Source organism: Lissotriton vulgaris, chromosome 1_1, assembly GCF_964263255.1.
Source record: "Lissotriton vulgaris chromosome 1_1, aLisVul1.2, whole genome shotgun sequence".
NCBI classification, from domain to species: Eukaryota; Metazoa; Chordata; class Amphibia; order Caudata; family Salamandridae; genus Lissotriton; species Lissotriton vulgaris.
In genome coordinates, this window is record NC_141685.1 from 1,900,020,500 (window position 1) to 1,900,028,268 (window position 7,769).

The window sequence follows — 7,769 nt, forward strand, 5'->3', positions numbered from 1 at the left end:
AGAAAAAGACTGTTTCCTTACATCAACTGATATTAACTGGGGACAAACTACAGCCATATCTAACTTTAGATATGACTAATTATGAGAGGTTTGTCCTAACACATTTTAGATTTAATATTCTTTTTAGACGTTTGACTTTCCCTCTTATGAGCTCTTGGTCCCACGATTTAATCATGTGCCCATGTGACAATTCCTCAACCCAATCTGATATTCATGTTTTATTCTTTTGCAAATTTTATATACTGCCTCGCAGGAAATTTATCATCCCAATCCTAAAGGAAATGAATTTTAATCGATGCTGCCCAGCGTTTTTAGAATAGCAGAGATTAGACACAGTATTAACTGTTGCAACTGTCTCAGAATTTTTTTTAAAAGTATTTATAATGCGAAAATCAATTTGTATGGATCCATTTTATTATTATTATTATTATAGGTGTTTATAAAGCGCCTGGTGACGCCTCCCGGCGTGTCCCCGCGCATTTTAATTGCCCTTTTGTATGAAAAACTGCTTTTTATAGGGAACTTTGTGTAATACTTCTTTGTAAATGAAATTTCATGTTGTGTGCTTTTATGGTTATGGCTAATTAACCAAATAAAGTACATTGATACTGATAATTATGTTAATTTTATTAATTTATTTTCTGTTGCGGGTTGTGGGTTTGCAGGGGAATAGGGTGGACAGTAATTTAATTATAATTATTTAGTTGTTTTTATTTATTTATTGGTATTTATTTTGAATTAATTGATATTAAAATATTTAATTGGTAATTAAATAAAATATAATTGGTAAATCATTTTAATTAATTGATTAATTGATAATTATGTTAATTTTATTAATTTATTTTATGTTGTGGGTTGTGGGGTTGTAGGGGAATAGGGTGGGAAGTAATTTAATAGTAATTAATTAAATATTTTAATTTATTTATGTTTTTTTTTTGTTCAAATGTTTTATTATTTTTTAATTGTTAATGAATTAATTGTTAATTGGTAAATAATTTGTATTAATAGGTAATACTTTTTAATAATTTTATTTGTATTTTTAATTGAATAATTATTATATTATATAAAATTAATTACTTTTAATCAATTAGTAATTGGTATTAATATTTAATTTATTTTTATTTATATATGAAGTATTTACTTTCCCTACTGTTGCACTCTCTGAAGTTGGAATAGTAATTTTTACCCCTAAGCTAATCAATGCTTTTCCTACTGTTGCACTCTCTGGAGTGGGAATAGTAATTTTTACCCCTACGCTATCCAACGCTTTCCCTACTGTTGCACTCTCTGAAGTGGGCATAGTCATTTTTACCTCTACGCTATCCAACGTTTTCCCTACTGTTGCACTCTCTGGAGTGGGCATAGTAATTTTTACCTCTACGCTATCCAACGCTTTTTCTACTGTTGCACTCTCTGGAGTTGGAATAGTAATTTTTACACTTCTGCTATCCAGCGCTTTCCCCACTGTTGCACTCTCTGGAGTGGGAATAGTAATTTTTACACCTACGCTATCCAACGCTTTCCCTACTGTTGCACTCACTGGAGTGGTAATAGTAAATGTTACCCTTTCCGCTATCCTACGGTAAAAATATTGTAATGTTTTTATTAATATTACGTTTATATATATTTATATATGTATTAACAAATACATTTGTATGTGTTTTTTAACTTACATTAATTATTTATTATTTATAAGGTTATTTAAGTATTTTAAGTATGTTTAAGTTAATTATATTTATTATTTCATAAATTTTTAATTAATTTAAAGCAATTTAAAAAATTCGATATTTTGACTACCTATGGGGCCTATTAGGATGTTGGACGGACCTGCGTCCATTCGCCACCCCAGAGTAGGAGGGACCGTGCGCAGGGGCAGCGGCGGTCCCTCCGTGCAGATTAGGATGTGACCGCCACCCTGGCATTCACATCCTGTATATTTAACATTGCGGCGGGTGCTGCTTGAAGCAGCACATGCTGCAATGTTAAAAAAAAATGTTTTCCTTTGCATGCACGAAGCTGCAGGCACCGCGTGGTACCTGCCGCTTCGTGCACGCAAAGGCAGGGGGGTACCGTAGGTACCCCCCATGTGCACCCCCCACCCCCCCTTCACCCCTGGGGACCCACAACAGGTCCCCAAAGAAAAGTCTGTATTCCTTTCCACGGCAGAAATGCCACCGTGGAAAGGCATAGGACCGCCGCCATCCTAATATGGCTGGCGGTGTCTGATAGACACCGCCAGCCATGTTAGAGCTTTTCCGCCGCGGTCGGAAGGCAACCGCGGCGGAAAAGCGGCGGACGGAAAAAAGATCCTCCAGCCATCCTAATCTGGCAGGGGGTCTTTTTTCTGTCTGCAGCGGTTAATCTGCATCCTCCGGGCCGGCGGTGGCTTCCGCTGGCCCGGAGGATGCGGATTAACCGCAATCCTAATGGCCCCTATGTTTTTTACATCGATATTTTGTATTTAATATTTTTGTACTTACCTGTTTGGAGATAGGAGGTCGATATTTTGGTATTCTATATTTTTCCTCGATATTTTTGTAATTCGATATTGTTGACATCGATATTGTTTCAGTGATCCTTCCAAATCTGAGCTAGTCAGCACCTGTTATCAGAAATATATTTAAATAACAGACATGATATACATTTTTATTTATTCCCTTAGTGCCTTGTCAGTGTTTCTCTGTTGATGTGTGCTGTCATTCTGTGCACCTCGGTTGATGTAAAATTGTTGTCCTTCTTTTGCTTTTGCGTAGTGTCCAGGTTTTAAAAGCAGGCCTGCTAGCCAGAGGCTTTTAGAAACATCTACAGGAATCTATTGAACAGTTTATTATGAGGGATTGTTCAACCATATAGCAAGGAGTGTATTGCACTAAGGAGCTTTCTGACATAATGAAGGAAGATGAGCCAGGTTCATAAGTGGAGCAGTGTTGGCCAGTTCAGACTATACTCCGGCTATTATCATTCTCAAGGCAAAATGACCAGAACAAGAAATAGCTTTGAGCAAAGTAATGAGGCCCTTCATCCTAATAAAGTACAGTATGGCATTGCCTTTGATGCACTCCACAGGAGGCTATGCAAATGTTATAAAAAAAATCAGTTTTGTTTCTTAATCCTCTTTTAACCAAGTCAATATAGAATGGCCAACTGGTAAAAGAACACTATGCAGTTTTTCTGAACTTGGCCGAAATTAACTTAAACATTCTTAATTCCTACTCATTATAAGTCATAATTACTTACACAGAGGGAATGTCTCTTCTTGGGAACTTCTCTTTTTGAGATGTGTTGCCCCGCTTTACCAATGCCTGACGTTGAGGGATTGGTCCGTCAACATCAGTTCCTTTTCTTTGGCCGCCTTCAGTTTCTTATCTTCAGCCTTTCATCCATCATCTCTTACCCAAGCTAAGGCTTTTGCAGTATGAGTCGATCTAAGATAAACAGGTGTCTCCTCCTGTCACGTGGCTACGTTAAGCCTGGGGAGAAACGCTGCCATTTTACATACACACATTTCTTTAGTTGCCTTCTTTTCTACACGTTGACTTTTGACACACATTTGCTTGTGTGACTGTACAGGATATGGTTCTTAGAAGCCACATTTGCTTACACTTTCACTTAATCAAAACATTATCACGACACCTTGAACATTCAGTCATTCAGTACAAGAGATTAAGTTCAAGGCGATAATGTTGTTGTTTGTTTGTCCTCCGTTAGGGGACATAGCTATCATGAGAGAATAAACAAAGTCAGCCCGGATGGGGTCTCGGCACAAAAGAATGGATCTGTTTTATTATATAATCAAGAGCACTTCAATGTTCAGATCAGAGATGCACTCTGCTGTCATTTCAAGGTTGTCGCTGTTGTTGGAGTCTCAGCCCAGCAGCTTTTGACCAAAATGGGGACCTGAACGCATCCACTCTAAGGTAATGGGAAGTTCGATCATCCAGTAGGTGATATTGACAGATCACCCGCCCTAGGCAACTACGTTAGGGAGCGCATAGTAGGATTACACTATACACAATATTTATATGCCAGCATACATACACTGTTTTAGCACAATAGTGGAATTGTGTATCCTTTTCACTGTTTTCATATTGCTAATCACTTTCATCTGCTTCTGTCTTTTAATCATTGCAGAGCATATACTTTATACAAGAATGACAATGGTTTAATAAAAAATTAAAAGCCCCTGTGGGTATTTTTTGTATTCCTCTCTCAGTGTGCACAAGTGACTGAGCGAAAAGGTTCTAGATCTGTTACCACAATTCCTTGGCAAGTCAGGGTTGTCATTTTCTGAGGTTGCCACATCTATTCCTTACCCTCTTAGGTTTAGGGGTACTTATGGTGGCACTGTGAGCTGGCAGGATAATAGGCCAACATATCCTGAGGGTGTGCATAGAATCAGCCTGACACCATCTCAATGTTTATGATGTCCAACAAACACACAGTTACTACTGAGGAAGTAGAAGCCATAGCAGGACACGCCAATGCAGGAAGGTCATCATTTGGGGGACACCATGTGGCTAGCTCCAACCAATCAGATGTAACTTTGATTTTACTCTTGGTCTTATGCATATTCTTGAGGGTATTAATTGGGGTCCTGAAATCTCGTTGATGTGTGCTGCCCTTTTTACAAGTACTTTCATAGTATCTGTGATCCTATTGGGGCCATTCTGCGGTTCAGGACCAGCCCTAATCTGCTTTGGCCTAGACTGCTCTGCTGTTATCTGTATGGTCGTGTTGGCCATAATGGTGCTGTTATAATGCTTCCCCAATACTGTGCATGTCTCTGACGGAGATGTTCATGGCATTGTGGAATATTGGATGTTGGGGGAAGCAGATGCAGCTAATAGAGCTGCACTGTCACACTGCTTAGGCTCCACAGTCAGCTATGCAGCAGCTTCTGTCCATACTGCCTGGGAGTCATCATACAGTCCCAGCGGAATGGCCCAAGATGGTAGAGGTTGCTTGGCTTTCCAGCAGGCGCCTTGTGACCGGGGATATATGTTAGCATCCTGCTTTTCCTCCTTTGACCCTTGTTTGCTGGAACTTTTTTAATTTTAGTTCTGTCTTACTTCTGTGAAAGCGAACTGTAAATCCAAGATGCATGGGGTAGTTATTGAGCCTGAGACTGTGGTATATTGTATGGAATGGCATAAAGCCAAGTGAGAATCATAATGGTGCCAGAGGTTAAAAGTGATGGAGACATCCATTAAATCTGGGGGTAAAAGAGGGCTGAACATTGCTTTCTTTTTACTACAGGAGGCTGGAGGTTCTAAAAGCACTATCAGTATGAACATTAGAGAGTATCTGTGCCCATATTTCATTGATAAAATGGGTAGCAATAGCAATGAGTTCAGGATCTGGCAATTGGAATGAAGTAAATATTCATCTTTCAAATAGAAAAAAAAAGCACTTTATTGAGATGTTAGAGTACCATGTCAGTCCATTGGCTAATTTCACTCATCTGCCATTAACAGGTGTGTTAGAACCGGCTGTCTCTAGTTGGCAGAGGTATGCACTTCTGACAAATAGGGACACACCTTTTCTAGTCAGGGCAAGGGGATCACACCCTTTGATAACCCCTGCTCACCCCCTTGGTAGCTTGGCAGAGCAGACAGGCTTATCTCAGAGGCTGTGTGTTAAGCTTTTATGACCACATACAGTAATAAAGTGAATACACTACAAATGGACACGACACAGTAGTATTATAAAAATAAGAATTTTTATTTAAGGCTTAGCACAAGACCAAATAATGACAAAAATATACCACAATCTTAATGAATACTCTTGGAAGGAAAAATAATAGTTCAAGTGTAGTTTCTTCTTAGCACAAAGTCTTTAGTATCAAAAGCAACTCTTCTTCTTGGAAACACAGTTCTTAGCAACAATGTAACCCACACGGGAGTCACATGACGTCGAGGCAAAGTTAATCCAAAAGGTTCGGCGTCGACCGCGAGGAGCGCTACGTCAAGCCCGGAGTCACACGGACCCCCAACAACACAGTACCTTAGGAAAAATGAAGCACACGATGATCAGCGGCGTCGAGCGATCCGGCGTCGCGTCTTCGGTGTCGATCAGGCCTCAGTAGTCGTCGATGTCGATGATGCTGTTGCAAGAGTGAGTAGCGCTCACGGCGTCGAGAGGGCACGAAGTCGATGCGATCAGCAGTGGTGCAGACACGAGGTCCCTTGGAGCTGGAGCCGAACTCACTACTCACTGGCGTTGCTGCTGGCGTCGATCAGGCCCGGCGGCCGGCGTCGAGGAAGCGGGACACTGGAGCCGTTACTCACGATGTCGAGCTGGATTCGGCGACGTCCTTCGGCGTCGAGATTGCTGGTTTCTTTTAGAGGTGCTGGATTCTCAGGTTCCAGCAAATAGCACTTTTAGCAGATGAAGTCCTTTAGCCCTGTGACTTCAACAGGAGGCTGGCACTCTTCCAACCCTTGGAGATTTTCTTAGCAAAGCTTGAGAGTACACACTCAGTTCCTCTCTCCTGGTTCCTTGGCAAAAATAAAGAAGCACTGCAGGATTCCCCCCAGCAAACAGCACACTGGCAGAAGAGGTAGGCAAGTCCTTGGATCAGCAGGATTCTTGTCCTTGGTTCAGGTTTCCTTGTCAGAAGTGATCTAAATTCTTGGTTCAGGGGTCCTTCTCTTATACCCCTTTTTTGGCTTTGATCCCTTTGTCCATGCAGGGGAATTTCCCAACATCCTGGGTATGTTGTTGGTGTAGCCACGCAGAGGCACCTGGCCTATTCACTGAGCAGGGCTGGGTCCTCAGACGCCCAGCAGGAGGTGGAGCCAGCATTGTCACTGGCAGGAGCAGAGCTATCGGCCGCCTGGTAGGAGGTGGGGCCAGGATCGTCCATGGCAGGCACAGAGCCATCAGTCGCCTGGCAGGAGGTGGATCCAGCATTGTATCAGGCAGGGCAGGCTATCAGCAAGTACTCTCCCCCTACTCTCAACGCAAATGTCCCACTCATCCCACACTGACTCACTCAGACCTCTGGAGCCACCCAGCTCCTGTCACACACACACCAAACCAGCAGAAACCAGAAATAGTTAGACAAGAAAATAGCTACTTTCTAAAAGTGCTATTTTCAAACCCAGAGTCCAAAAACCATCCACACAAATGGATGCGTAATTAAACCCCGAGTTCAGGGATACCAAACTCGACATTGCACCATGCTCCCCGAGCCAGCTAGGATCATAGCATTAATAATCCTGGCGGCCCATTCTAACTAACAGAGAGCAGGTTACCTCGCAATAGTGAAAAACGAATATGGCTGTAATTCACTATTAGGACATGCCAACTTGGTCAGGCTTGTCCTACCTTATACTTACAATGCACCCTGCCCGTGGGCCTACCATAGGGGTGACTAACATGAAGTTAAGGGAAGGTTTAGGGACTGGCAAGTAGGTGTACTTGCACAGTCAGCGTGACAGTACCAGACTGCACGTAGGTCTAGCAATGGCAGACCTTCAGACATACTTTTACGAGGCCGCTCTTGTGTGTGGCACAACATGTGCTGCAAGCCCACGAGCAGCATTTGTATTTACAAGCCCTGGCACTCCTGGTGTACTAGACTAGGGTCTGACAGTAAACCAAATAAGCCAAACATGGTATTTAATCAATACAGCAATTTTACATAGGGAGCACTTGCACTGTGGCACTGATCAGCAGTGGCACAGTGCCCAAAGCATTATACCAGCAAAAACATCGTAAAACAGTGGAGGCAAACAGAAAAAATGGAGGAGAGACTCAAGCCAATG